This window comes from Siniperca chuatsi, linkage group LG18 (assembly GCF_020085105.1).
Source record: "Siniperca chuatsi isolate FFG_IHB_CAS linkage group LG18, ASM2008510v1, whole genome shotgun sequence".
Taxonomy (NCBI): Eukaryota; Metazoa; Chordata; class Actinopteri; order Centrarchiformes; family Sinipercidae; genus Siniperca; species Siniperca chuatsi.
Genome location: NC_058059.1, coordinates 7,908,330 through 7,923,352, shown reverse-complemented (window position 1 = coordinate 7,923,352; position 15,023 = coordinate 7,908,330). Strand labels below are relative to the sequence as shown.

The following is a 15,023-nucleotide window of genomic DNA, read 5'->3' as shown; positions in this document are numbered from 1 at the left end:
ATGGAAATTCAGACATCTACCAAAGTCAGAATACTTTGTTCTAGCAGACACCCAACTGTTGCTAAATTCACCATAAATGGATTTTAAATTGATAGAATTATCCACTAATTATCATCTGAATTAGTGAGACAGATGACATAATTTAAAGCTTGCTGATTCATTTCTGCATCACTCTTTGGGATTTGTAGTCGACATGTCTCCTAAAGTTGTTAAAGCTGCTATAATCAATCTTTTGATAAAAGCAATGGATTAAATTACTGTACTGTGAATGGAGTCGCTCATGGTGACAAACACATAAATAACTATCAACCGATTCTGCAGTTCCACTCTGCTCTATGAAGCATCTGAGCATCCTTCAGCTTATTATTTTGGTTTTACAGCCCACAAGTTTACTGTTTTGGTTCACTCTCACCGCTCTCATCAGTGTTGTTTTCAGATGCAGCATGCAGCTGTTTTCAGCTAAAAAGCTCTAAAAACCCACTGTACACTACCTACCCAGCATAAGACAGCAGACAGACAAAGTTAGCGACTAGCTGGTGAACACAGTGGTGCATTTAGCTGCTAAAGAGACAGATATTTCCCACAGGAGTTGGTGGAGACCAAAACAGAGCTAAAGCGAGAGTGAATATTGGATTACAGTCACAGGTAGCCAGAAACACGACTCCAAATGAATTCTAATACTGCTCTGTGTCTGCTGGATGTGTAAATAACCAACTTTTTGCTGACAAGCTAGCCGTATCACCTTTTGCAATGTTTTACTTTGGTATAGTTTGTCATACTATCTGCAATTTCAGACATTTAATACAGCTTTAAGCAGCAGCTAAACTCTGATTTAATCAAACATTACTCATTTTTTTTTACATAATAGTTCTGACAGGTTGCTATTTACTGATGCTCACTTTCAGGCTTTTGTTTTCCACTGTATTACAAAAAATCATCAAATCATCATGAGAATTGAAAAGCTTCCCAGAGAGACATCACAGCACTTTGCGTGTATGTGTGTGTGAAAGCTGCCAAAAATAAGATAATAGTTACACAGATATTTCTGCAAAAAATATACAGTGTAAATTAATTGGTGAAAAATTACTCATGGACTTGTGTGATGTCCATTTGTCACATGTAGGAGAGAAAGAACAGAGAACAGAGACAGAAATAGAAGTGACCGGTGTCCCTATCACAGCTGTGACATCTGTCTAAAATGAGCCAGGGATCTGTTGACTGTCTCTACACATTTTCTCACTGATGCAGAATCTGTTGGAGATGTGAAGAGCTTAATTAATAAAATAAAATCCTTTATTTCAATGCATTATAAAATACTCAAAACGGACAATAAATATCCAAGAAAAGTTTGTGTTTATTGGAGGACACACTGTTAGCTAACTGTTTAGCTTTGGAATAAGGACTACTCATTGCGAGGACAGTATAATTACAATAAAAGCTAAGCCAGACCTCAAACTTGATTATCATGGAGGTGAAAAGAAAATGAACTGTTGACTTTAAATGCTTATCGTCTAAAGCACACAAGAAGTATTACAATGTTGCACAAATTGTACAGTAAAATGTGCAGGTGGATTTTACGAATCTAAGACGGTAATATATTTATTTTATTGATTCATGTGGATGATGCCAAACATTCAATGACAGGCGACTTTTAGTAGAGGACAAAACAAACTCAGTGTCGTTTGTTTATCGGAGAATGAGTGAGGGGATTGGAGCAGCAGTGGGGGGTGGAAGTAGCTGACCTGTTTGCCTTTTACTGCCCATATTTCTGTTTTTAAATGCATTAGCATCATATCACAATGCCACTTGCAAAACAATTTTATATCTGTTTCAAGTTACAGGCAGAATGATGCAAATGTATCCTCATATAAAACCATTTTTCTCAAGATGTATAGGACTGTGTTGACAGATGCTATGCTAATGGTTGTTCCGTAAATCGCATGCTGATGCATAAATTAGACTACAGCTCATGGTGATCAGGCTGAATCTGAGCTACAGAGAAGTGAGGTGAGGAGTTGGTCTGTTGATACTGCAGAGGCTCAGTACAGGTCAGTCAAGGATGGCTCAATAGCTGGCTTAATATTGCAACAGTGAACATGAATAAAACAAACCTGATACCGACAGTACCACTCCCTCCATCCATTACTTACAACAGCAGGATATCAGAGCAGTCTTCTGGCCTGGGAAACCAGACACCCTTACAGTTGAGGCAGTCGTTAGTCCCTGGAAGTTAGGATGCATGTCATGTAAACACAATGACTTAATGCAGATCTAACTTAAATGGAGCAGTCCTTGACCCTGGTTGGCTGATGAGGGTCCTCTTGAGGCCGGGCTTCCATAGATGTCCCCGGCTTGTTGGACAGTTGGCTGTCAGAGTTATGCTCATCAACAATGCCGCACCATTACCACCAGAGAACAGCTGGAACATCAGAAGAATGACATTGACAGATTAATGTGCGGGGGGGTACATTTATAAGTAGCCACATTTACAGCCAGATCAACTGTCAAAATAGTCAAAAGAGAGTCAGACGAGAGACGAGGAGGCTTAAGTTCTTGCAAGCTCGATCAGTTATCATATACTCTATCTGTGTATCGCGTGTGTGGGCAGACGGGTGGGAGCGCACGCACAGGCCTAATGATATTTAAGTGTTGACAGCATGCCTAGCACTCGTGTCCTCCGTTACTCTGTCTTCAATTCATCTCACTCCTCCAAACACACTGCATGAAATTAATGTGCATCAAGCCTACTCATGCTAAATGACACAACTGTGCACCAGCATTGTAATTTAAAATTACAATATTCATTTGATTCTTGGAAAACGCTCTCATTTGTGTAATTACAGTGTTCAGTACTCAGTACTTTTCCTGAGATGTAAAGGAGTGGCTAAATAACTGATAATATGTGAGTTGCACACTGACAGTTTTAGCTCCATTATAACCAATATCACTAACCATAATGCTATTATTAAACCATTATGTCACAGTTTATCCCCCTACTTGTCCTTTCACCTGACTCACTTCCTTTCAATATGCAATTCCCCTTGTCACCGATGTCCTTGTTGGTGTGTGTTTGAGTGAGGTGTCAGCATTTTATCAGGAATCGTTCAGCTGATGGCCTGTCACCTCACCTTAAGGACACGGCGAGGAGAGCAAGGGCGAGGCTCACCTTTGCCACCGCTGACATTTTAATTTGTCACTGTTGGCCGCCCTGCTTCCGTCAATATTACATCAATGCATCAGAACCAACGCCATGGGACACAAGGGGATTTCTGGGTTCGATATTATTGATACGCACCTCTGATTAAGGCTTCGCTGCTGCAGCTGCAGAGGTAGCCGGCCCGGGCCTATAGGTGTGTCAGGAGAGGAGAGAAGAATGGGAAGAGTGAGATGACAACAGATCACACCAGAGGACATCATAGAAAGGTCACATCTTCAAACATATAAATCTCCATTAAAGTACAGGCATGTGAGGTCATTAAGAGGCCAGCAAGAGAATTACAACAGTTTCCCAAAGCAATGCTTCATTTCAGTTGAACATTTTTATATTTCAGCATGCTCTACTCATATGAATTTGTGGACAGTTAACCGCAGTGAGTCACCTGCAACCATTTACCCAGTTCAAAAAGACAAAGTTCAAATAATTTACTCTGACTTGACTTGTAAATATTTCTGTGTATTCTGAAATTAAGTTTCCAGAGTTATTTTTGCTGTTTCACAAACACTAAAACAAATTGCCTGCACAGTAGGAGCAAGTTTCAATCACTGGGCTCCTCTGTCAAGAATTCAATTTATTATTAATTAATTATTGAGCTATTACTTTAGATAATGTTCTTCAACAAGACGAAGTGTCTACAGCCATACTAGCGGTTCTGTGAGACACAGCAGTGCTTTGAGCTAAATAATAACACCATCACTCTAACATGCTCACAATGAGAATGATAACATGCTGATGTTTAGCAGGTATAATGTTTACCGTGGTTACCATCTTCATTTAGCATGGCAAAAATTGGAATCACCTAATGCTGAAACATTAATTGGTTAATCTATTAGTGATTAGTCATAACTGGTTAATTGTCATTTATCCAGCAAAAAAGGCAAACATTTGCTCTTTACAGCCTCTTAAATGTGAGGATTTGCTGATTTTCTCTGTTTTATATCACTGCAAACTGAATATGTTTGGGTTGTGTATTGTTGGTGAGACAAAACAAGCTATCTGAAGGTGTCACCTTGGGCTCTGGGAAATTGTGATTTTCACTCATTTCTGACATTTTATAAACAGAAAAATAATCCACAGGTTAATGGATAGAGAAAATTATGTTAGTTGCAGCCCTAGAATCACCTGAAGTGTATTTTCCATCTATATTTGCTGGACAAAGTGTTGTTGTCAAAAAGTCCTCAATCACTTCTCTAACCCACTTAACAGACACTGGCACAAACAGACACACATTTATACACCTTTTCCCTGGCTGGGACCGTCATTAAGCCCTCATAGTGGCGTCCGTCAGTGTGGCCGAGACACCTCTCCCAGACGTCAATACAGGTTTGGCACACCTTGGCCCACGGTGCCCTCTGAGACCCCACCACTGTCCTGCATGTGTCAGCAGAAACAGAAGCCACTGTGTCAGGCTGCTGTTCCCTCCCTCCCTTCTTCCCTCTAAAACCCTCCATCCATCCATACCTCGCTCCGTCCGGTCCCAGGGGCAGCAGGTCAATCCTAATTGTATGCTAATCAGGGCATTGTGCACGTCTCTCTAACTGCTGACAATCGATGGGTGACATCAAGGTATTGTAGCCAATGCAAAAGAGAGCTGGAGTAAACAAGGAGGACAGGATGTGGATGCAGAAGAAGTGCCTATCAGTCTGCCTGAATGGCATACGCTATATTCACATTTTCTTTACCGGCAGATCTTTCATTTTATGGCCATATGCATGAAGATGTTTTGTGAAATGTTTTTGAATTGAACTTGAACTGTGTTATCAATCCACTAGATACAACAGATTTTTAAGAGGCACTTTTATGAATAGACTGTTACTCATCGTCAATACAATGACTGTGGCATGATGTGGCAATTGTGAGTGAATGATGCTGCAGACTCAAGGTCTCCATCCACTACGACTGTAGTGTCTCTCCATTTGCCTCTGCTCTGTCATGTTCTCCCTCTCCCTGTTCAGACACATTATAATGATTCTCCTCCATAGCTCCGATAAATCTGTTCTGACTTCCAGCTAAACCAAAACTGGCAGTTCTAAATGAATGAAACAAGGAAAAGCAGAGATGACACAGAATCTGATTAATAAATCCCTCAATATGGGATGTGGGTTTGTAATAAGCCACTTTGTATGGGCGTATGTGTTTGTGTGTGCATGTAAGTGTCTGTGCATGTGTTATTGCTTACGTGAGAACCTGAAAGTGTGAATGCGTTTTCCCATTTGTCGGTGACGAGAGCATGCACACGTTCACCAACTGCAGTGCAACTTTTAATTTGAACTGTGTTAATGGGTTCAAGTGTGTACAAATCTTGCTAACGTACATATTGCAAAGGTACAACCTGTAACTTGTGGAAAAAGATTAACAGGAGAAATATTTGTATATATATATGGCTATCAGCAAATGTACAAAATATTCAGTGAATGTTTGTAAAACTTCATCTTTATTTAAAAGGAGAATCCTGTAAAAATGTCTTAAATATGCACTTGATGGCTACATACATCATATAGTGGTAAAAGACTGAGGGTAACGCTACATGTCCTAGGCAAACAGTCAACATCCTCAACAGTTGATGAACTATGTAGAAGACATGTAATAAACAACAGGTAATGAGTGTTTCTAGAGTTGCTGGAGTTTAAACTTCCCCAAATCCAATAAGGAGCAGGACAGAGCTGCAAACATTACCCTAAACTCTGATATAGTAGCATCCAGGACCGGCTGCCACACAGCACTGGATTACTACACAGTGGATATGACAGAACTGACTGGCTTTTTCTAACATCACCTGTAACCCACCAAAATAATGTAGTTAGTTAATGAAATGCTAACTATTGGCTTTGTATGTAAAGATAGGTTACTGGGGTACTATTACCTACCTACCTACCTACCTACCTATTAACTAGTAAGCTAGTTAGTCAGACATGCTAATGTTTGCAGCTTACGTTAGAGCAGACAAACACATGGTTTAATCCATTCCTTACATTTTCATTCTTGGTAAAACTGAAAGCAAGCACACCAGAAATGCTGGCAATAATCCCTCATTGCACATGAAAAAACTGCGCAACAGTTTAGGTAACAATTTTACACTTTGCTGTAGTTTTTTCTTCCAAATAAATTGTCTAACCTGGGGATTTATTTAAAACCTGTATGATCGTCGGACTGCTCATGTTTCTTGCCCCATTTCACTTTTTTTAGTGATGTTAACTTAGTATTATAATCGTATTATTACCAATTGAATGGATGGCCAAGCAGTAACCCAAATTGTAATAAACCAGAATTATCCTTTAACCTTCTGTGCGTGCCACACCTCTCAAAAAGCACTTTCTGTCCTTTCATCTACCTCCCTTTCCCTTCTCATGGCCCTGCCCAGTGAAATCTTTTACTGTTACCCCACTATCTTTTCTATTCCTCACACATCTCTGATCCCACACAATTATCTCCCAAATCCCTTCCCAACTCCCCCTTTCCTCTCCTCTTCCATCTCTCTCTCGTCATTTATCCACCCTCATCTACCCCGACAGGTCCCATGGTTCTCTCCCTCCTCCACCTCCCTTTACTGCACCTCTTTCCCCTCATCCCATCCCAGAGGCCTCCCGATAACGGGGTCAGTGTAATCCCGCCATACTTAATCTCCAGCTTAATCCTTTCAATCTCCCACGATTAAACACAAAAAGATGTCCGAACAAGAGCTAGAAAAATTACGGGCCATTGCGCAACAGGCTCTGTGGTTGCTTTGGGAGGAGAGGAGGGGTGAGGAAGAGGGGAGAAAGGTAACAAAACAGAACAAGGTTTCATCTATGGGGGTTAATTCCAAAATCTGTGCGGCTGCTCTAACCTGTGTGTAAACACCTTATCTCTGCTTGTCTCACCCATAATTGGAGACTATGTGAGTTTGAGTATTGTTAAGGCAACAGAAGGACAACTGAGGTAATGGGACTGAGTGGGAAGCAGCATGTCTGTATTCAAGTGGAGGAGAACAGGGTGCTGTGAGGTTAACAATGCAGAGATCTTCACCATCACTCACTAGTCTTTCATCTCTCTATCCCTTTAACCCACCTCCCTGCTTAAGGAGGAAGTGCAAAAATCAGTTCATCATGACACTCTCTGTTCAACATCTTAATAATTCTTTGTATAAAAGACCTCTGTGTTGTAAAAACAACAACCCTAGGTGTACAGACAGAATGAAAATCTTGTCCAAACTCAAATATTGCCCTTGAAGAATAAAAGGGGTAATCTTTTTGTTGTAGTGACAGAAAAGCTCCCCAATGTGAGGGCCTTCTGTCATCCCACAGGTACAAACAAGGTCATAAACTTTAGCTGCATGAAAACACATACACTGTCACACACAGTCAGACTCAGCTACTGTGGTCATGTGTGTGCTGCTGCTGTAGAGATGGCAGTGGGCCAGACCACATGTGTTCTGGAGCTGGGTGGATCTGGACCCTGAAGGGGAGCTGGGGCGGTGTGACGTGCTCCTGTTAGGAACGCCTCGATTCCCTGCTGACAGGGGCACAGCACAACCGACCCGACAATGCCACTCCAGATCGATCCAGCAAGGACAAAGCAGCTGCTTTGAGGGAGAGAGGAAAATGGCCGCTGTGATTGGCCCACTGGTGACTTCTCACCACACTACTCGGAAGAGAGGTGACTTTTTTGGCTCTTGATTCCAGCAACTGCTCTGATCTTTTTGAAATTTCTGCCTCCAACTCAATACAATTGAGGTGAATGGAATTATTACTCAGATTAAAAAAAGAAAAAAAAAGGCTGGTGATATTTTTCTTACTGTCACAAAATCCCATGACATGACCAAAACCAACAATGAATTTATGCTGCTAACAAGTATTGTTTCCATAGATCAGCATAGCCATTCAAAAACTACTAAAAACACATAAACGAGCCACACTATTGCACTGTGTGACATGTTCATTTATTATGGTGAATTTGGGCACTGTAGCTTATTTTGAATCAATCCCAAATACATCATCCTGCTACTATACTCACTAGAGCACCAAATGTGTATTAATCCGCAGCTGACAATAGTCCCTTATAGTACTAAAAACAACAATGCAGTTTTAGGAAATTACTTTTAAAAAAACGTTTAGGTCAAGATTTAGGTCTTTAGCTGAAAGACCTAACATCACCTCCAGGCTAGCTGTTGTGCCACCAGCTTGTGTAACTCAACGCAATCTCCTCTATAACATATCTTTCATAAAACATTAAACACGTTCCTGGGGTTTACTATCCTAATTCTAAAATGTATTAGTATCTACTATAGCATGTGATAGTAGAATTTGAACCATTTGTGATTTTTTCAGGAAAAACTACAGCTCCCACTAATTTTTACCAATGTGGGGGCACGTTCAATAAGTCATCATAACTACTGGTTATGTAGTTATCCATGTTATTCATCCACTCTCTTCTAATATCTTCCAATATATTTCCCTTTTTCTATCTCTGCTGTCTAAACAAGACTAAGAGTTTGCAGCCACGCTAGTGGATGGGAACGTCATTAGTTTTGCAGGTATTTAGTCATGAACCAAAGTATTAGACAAATTAAAATTTTGATGGTGCTAGATGAAAAGTCAGGAGAAGTTATTACAATTTGTCCTGAGGGGCACAATAATGTTTGTAACAAATTTTATGGCTAGCGTGGCCCTCCCTGTCCATCCCTGCTTACAGCCATGTCTAGACAAACCACGGCCTCTCGACTGGCCTCTTCTATCGAGCTGGTGACGTTTAACCCGCAAAGGTCTTGTGCTTCGGGCTACATAGATAAAGATACTACACAGCAGTAAAGAGTTGACTTGTGGGAAATAGTGTCTGTTAAAGGCTGCTAAAAACAGAGAAATTACATAAAAGATATTAGATTTTTTTTTTTTAAATGTTACCATCCCTGAATGAGGTTTTTCTTACTTGAACCTGGAAGTTGCAGTTCCACATTTGTTGACAAAAATAAAATATTGAACATAGAATATTGCCAGCCTTATACTTTGAAAAGCAACATGTCCTTACAGAAACAGTGTCCTACACTGTTACTCTAGATAATCCACACAATTTAGTGGGAACACTTTTCTTGGGGACTATTTCTTTGAAGAAAGTAGTTCCAGTGACAATTGATCACAGTGTAGATGTCCTTGTTACTCTGTAGATTATCCAGAGTAACAGGGACATTGTTTCTGGAAGGAGATATTTCTGTTGGATTTTTTAAAAATGTATTTTTTCATTGCAGCCAGGGGTTAACCAACCCTTTAACATGCACATGTACTGTAGCTGTTAGATAAGGTGTTGGTGTAAAAATCAAATTTCTCTCACCCTCTCTGTCACCACACTCGTACAAATACACACCACCTTCTTCACAAACAAACAAACATTGCACAATTTGACGGTTGCAGATCCCTCTGACATTTGTCACAGACGTCTTTAATAGGGAAACTTGAGCCGCAGGGGCAAATGACAAACTGTAAGACGTCCGCTTCTCTTCTTTCACACACTTATGAGAATCCGATACGACTGGAGCAGCACTGGCCCTCTTTCCTTCCTCTGCTCAGCACTCGAACCATGGGGATAAGTGAGCAGAAATACAGAGAGATGGTGAGGGAGAGAGAGAGAGAAGAAAAGTGTGTGTGCGCAACATCAAGACAAAGATAAAGAGACGGAAAAAGGGTTAGTGGGTGCAGCAGAGAGCGGAAAAGGAGAAGCGTGGGGGAGCCTGGGGGGAAGCATGCAGGAGCGAGGAGGGAGACTTGCAGTTTTTTGGGAGACATGATTTAAAGTGAAAAGGATAGAAGTGTTTGAGATGAGAAGAGGAGTTTAAAAGAGTGAAAGAGAGAGTGGAGGAAAGTCAGAAGAGAAATAGAAAACAGCTGGCTTAGAGGAATGCGGCGAAGAAGGAGAAAAACCCTCATGTGAAGACGAACGTGCATAATTCATGTTCTGTTCCTTTTAGAAACAGCAGCTTCATCAGGACAGGGCTGCTTGACTGTAGCAATGCAGTGTGTGTGTTTGTGTGTTTGTGTGTTTGTGTGTGTGTGTGTGAGAGAGAGAGAGAGTGTGTTGCACTGAATTCTGCTTGTAGTGGCATGTTTGTGAGTTGTGCGCTTTTTCTGTGGTTCTACTTTTCACTGTGCTGGTGTGACACATTGTGTCTAAGCACACAGATGTTCACGTGCATGTGTGTGTGTGTTTAACTGGAAGTGGAGCTATGCGCCTTCACCTTGCTCTGCTCTTCACCCTCACTCTCCCTGACTGCACTCTACAAGGCCATTAGAGCTCCCTGAGGCCTGCGGAGGGTGCTCGCCTCTGTGTCTGCTTTCATGTGTCAGTGAGTGGGCTCAAATGTGTGTGTGTGTATGTGTGTCAACCCCAGAAAGTGCAAGGTAAAGATGACCTGTAGTATGTTTTTTTTTTAAGGCACTATGAATGGATGTATGTGAGTGTGCAGGCCATGTGTACCTTCATACTTCTGCTTTCATTATCAGAATGTGGACAAAGACATTTTTCTGTTCCTCTGTGAGAAATGTTAATGCACAGGTGTGTGTGAACCCCTGTATGTGAGGGACTACTCCAGCAGCAGCCTGTGCATACAGTGTGTGCAGCTGCAAACAAGCCTCGGTAGCGTTGCGAAGGGACTCAGCAGGCAGCGCTGGTCTGATCAAAAGATCCCTGGGTCTCTGAAATACACAACTCGAGCTTTACCAGTGTTGACTGCAAGATTAGCATGCCGAGAACAAACATCACCATGCAAATACATGGATTAAAAAAAAACATTCTTAAGAAGAGTCAGCGCTCCCACCCACTCTCCTCACAACCAATATGTTAAAATGTGACAATGTTGTTACAGCTCTGCACAGAGAGACAAAAGGGAGAAAAAGCAAAGGAGAGAAACAGAGGGAGAGAAAAAAGAGACATCTTTTCTGCTGAAAAGAGCAATGTATTAGTCACAGTAGTTATCTCAGATATATCAGAGGGAATATTGGGCAAATGTTTCCAGTTTTATAAACTGATTACAGTAGCATAACATCCACTAATCTGCACAAGAACCCATAATACACACTCAGTGAAATGTGTTTGTGCTGCATAAACTGTACTGTGAATGAAACATATCTCCAACCATTTTACACATCAAAAACAGTTTACTAGTCATGGTTAGTACTACTCAGGCTGGAAAAACTGTTGCATAAGGTCTTCTGTGGCTCCGGAGGTGCTTTGCAAACTCAAAAAAACACATCATTACTGTAATGATAGTGATATCATCAGAGCTGGCTCAGTTTGGGCATAGGGACGGAAAAATACGCTATAGATTGCATTATGGGGATTGTAGTATCCAGTGTTTTTGGAGCTTGATATATTATGGACTAAAATCAGGATATGTTTGACCTCTGCTGCTTTGATTTTGACAGTTTTTTAAAACATCTTTATGGAATTGCAATACAAAATTGTGCACACTTTGAAGAGATTGCCAAACATGCTAGAAAGACAAAAAAAAGGAGTTATGCTGGAGGATATGCACCAGCCAAATGGAATTTTCACAATTTGGCAAGCCAAAAAATGTGCTTGGTTAATTTCAAATGGCTTATTATCTATAAAGTATTAATAAATTATTTATTAAGCAAAATTACATTATATTTGTTACAAGTCATAACCCCTGTATAAAGTATGCCTTATTAGAAAACGGTAGCTCTATTTTTACATTACTTTCTCCATTTACTCGCCTTACTTGCCTTTTTTCAGCACTCAGTGAGGAATTCATGGGTTAAGAAATAGGACTCCTTCTGATTTAGACCTTTTTAAAGGATAGATTCACAATACTCACATGTCCATACTGTATGTACATTGAAAGAGTTATTGGTTGTTGTAATTATTCCTCCATAATTTCAAGATGATCGCTCTCCATATTAACTGTGAGAAGATCCTTTCCTGGTGCTACTCCAGTGTAAAAGATGGGGGTCAAAATTCACCGTTCTTGTTCTATGTAAAAATTAATTCTAAAGTTCAGCTATAGCTAATATGAATTAGTCAAATGAAGTAGGTATCTTCCGTAGTTAAAATTTGCTCTTTTTGTTTCCCTCGACAGTTTCTTGGTGAGCTGCAGTGGAGGCATAGTAACACAAAAAGTCTTTGGAAACTTTGGAAGATATTCACTTGGTTTGACTAACTCAGACAGCTGAAGCCTCATATAGCTTTGGCTGAACTTCAGAATGCATTTTTATCACAGAACAAAGACTGTGGACATTGGAATCACATTAGGATGGGATCTCTACATGGCCAGTATGGACAGGAGGAACAATTGCATCAGACATTAACTCTATCAATGTAAATATGGGCATGTGAACACAAAAAAAAGTTAACCTGTCCTTTAAGACCACAGTCATATCAACAGCCTGCAACTGCAACTCTCCTACTGCCCAGCAAGAAACTCCAATCAGATATTAGTGTGGTAAAAATTTTCTTTCAAAACGCCATGTGCTAAAGCTTACCCCAGGGTTTTAAATATGTATTTTGAAGGTTGTTTGGGTTTTAATAATATTCAACAGAGTGACTTGATGAGCAGAGTGTTTGTGGGATCCCTTCATACTCCTCTGGATTATGTCTTGTCCAAATGCATTCATTAGGCTGGACCTTTGAGTTTTGATCTGAACATGGATTATAGGATATTTACCACAGTTGCCCTCTAACCTGTGTAACATCCCCACCTGCTTTCATGCTGGAATGAGTGCAGCGGAGGTCATGGGAGAACACAGGGAGGCCCTCCTCTGAGTAAGTACGCAACGCCCATAAAAGTCAACTTAAGTGCGCCACTAAACAAGCAGCTTTTTGATTCTCACTAATTATGAAATGGTTAAACATTCTGTGCGTGTTTCTCTCCTGCGCTCGAGTTGAGCCGCCTTACAGCCGCAATTTTCCACCGGCTCTCAGATGGGGCTCGCTAGTCAATTAGAGCACAGGCCGAAGCGCGGCATGTTAATTCGCGGTAAAATATTCCTCCTCCAGCGCTAATTAGGTGCTAGCTGTGGTCGAGGAGCGCCGTTCGCCAAGCGAGAGCAGTCTGTGCTGCATAGCAGTCCCCCGGTATCGTTTGGCTGACCAAAGCAGCCGCGATAACAGGGAATTATTTTAATTAACCGGTGCCGCCTTCTGCAGCTAATGAGCCTAGTTAAAACGAACCCGACATCTTGCTGCAGCATGCATGTTCCCGGCTCCAGAACCGTGAATCATATACTCAAAAAACAAAATGTGCGGATGAATAAATTATAAGGTGAATAAATAAAAAGAGTATGCTTAGATAAACAAGTGCTTTGAATACGGTGTGCACAATGGTCACTCTGGCACTGATGCGTACAAGTCATCTGAGTCTCAGGGGAATGTCAAACAGTAAGTGCATGTGTGGATTTCTGTTTGAGTGAGTGAATGGTGAGAAAGGTTTAGGGATGATGACCATGACATGTGGGGAATGACAGTGTACTGAACAGAGGAGACTAGTCTTTTGCTCCTGGAATCTTTTAGTCCACAAACAGAAAACAGAATGATGAATTTCCTGTGTGAATGTGGGAGAAGGACACTTTTTTTCTTCTCTCTCCTTCTGACTGAGTCAGAGTGAGAAAAGAGGAGGCTTTGAAACTCTGCCCAGTCTCCTGCACAGAGGGGAAAAAACGAGTTGGCTCTCATCGCAGTTATTACTCTTCAGTTGTGTAACAGCGACATTTGCCCCAGTCTGAAGAACATTCATCTCTACCTCCGAACCACCTGCATTCTCAGAACTGCTGGCTATGGATATCGCATCTTCACTTTCAAAAATATCTGTCAGATGCAGGTGACACTCGTTTTATTACTGCATATGGATAGGGGAGCTAGTGTAGTACAGTAGGCAAAGATGTTAACAAAGCTGCCGAGCTGGCAGGAGCAGGAGACCTGCAGTATCGCACTGTGACAGCGTGTTTTAGTGTCTATGTATGCATTCAGTGAGATGACAGCACGTGCAAATGTTGCGTCGCTTTGTCTTTCCATATGACTGAGGATGAGGCCTCTGCATTCTGGGAGCTGACACAGGAGACCAGGCAATGTCATGGTGGTGAGGTAATCACCATGAGGACCTGAGCGCGCTGAAGTACACCATTAACTAACAGCTCAACGACAACCTGCCCCACCCTCATGTCCTCTCACACACATTGCAGATGTGCAGATGTAACCTCAAATCAGCGACTCCGGCCTGTAGTGAAACACTGCTCTAAGTGTGCAGCGGCTCTCATTACCTTTACGTGGGAGCTGAACTTTAAATTAGTCAGCATGGCACATTCATTAGCCTGCTTGAATTTACCTCTTCGAACTCGCTAATGTGCAGTACTATACTTCATCTGCACATCACACATCTTACTATCATACTTAGCCTCTCATCGAAAACTAAGCGATGCCACCGGCGGCAGTAGTCAAGGTCATTTGATGAGAGCTGGAGGTGTATGTGATGTGAATTCACTCACCGGATTGATTCCTCCTGTACGTCCTAATGATCAAACCCTGGCGGATTTAGAGGATAGTCAGGCCCCTTCTTGAGAGTGTGGAGGATACTGGTGTACAGGGAAATGAGATACTGTAGGTACACAGTTACAGAGAGGGCCAAATGAGAGGCTGTTTCATGGTTTGAGCTGCAGATCGTGTTCGCAGTGAGAAAGGAATAACCCAGCTCATCTTATTAATATGAATTTGATGAGCTTGCAGTGGAATGTCTACAGTATCTTACAGATTTCTGTTTTTTAAGACGCTGTGTGTGTCGCATAAGCATTTTCAGTGTTGAAGGGTTTTGCAAAGAATTCCTACATAT

General features: G+C 41.4%; 1 long non-coding RNA gene across 1 annotated transcript in view; it reads right to left on the bottom strand.

Annotated features, from left to right (window-relative positions):
- Positions 1 to 1,455: 1,455 nt before the first annotated feature.
- Positions 1,456 to 15,023, bottom strand: part of LOC122865641 — a 117,624-nt gene continuing 104,056 nt past the window's right edge. Inside the window, exons 2-3 of the long non-coding RNA XR_006375511.1 lie at positions 3,296 to 3,344; positions 1,456 to 2,419 (exon numbers count right to left, since the gene is read on the bottom strand). This is a non-coding gene — a long non-coding RNA (uncharacterized LOC122865641). The remainder of the gene's footprint in view (positions 2,420 to 3,295; positions 3,345 to 15,023) is intronic.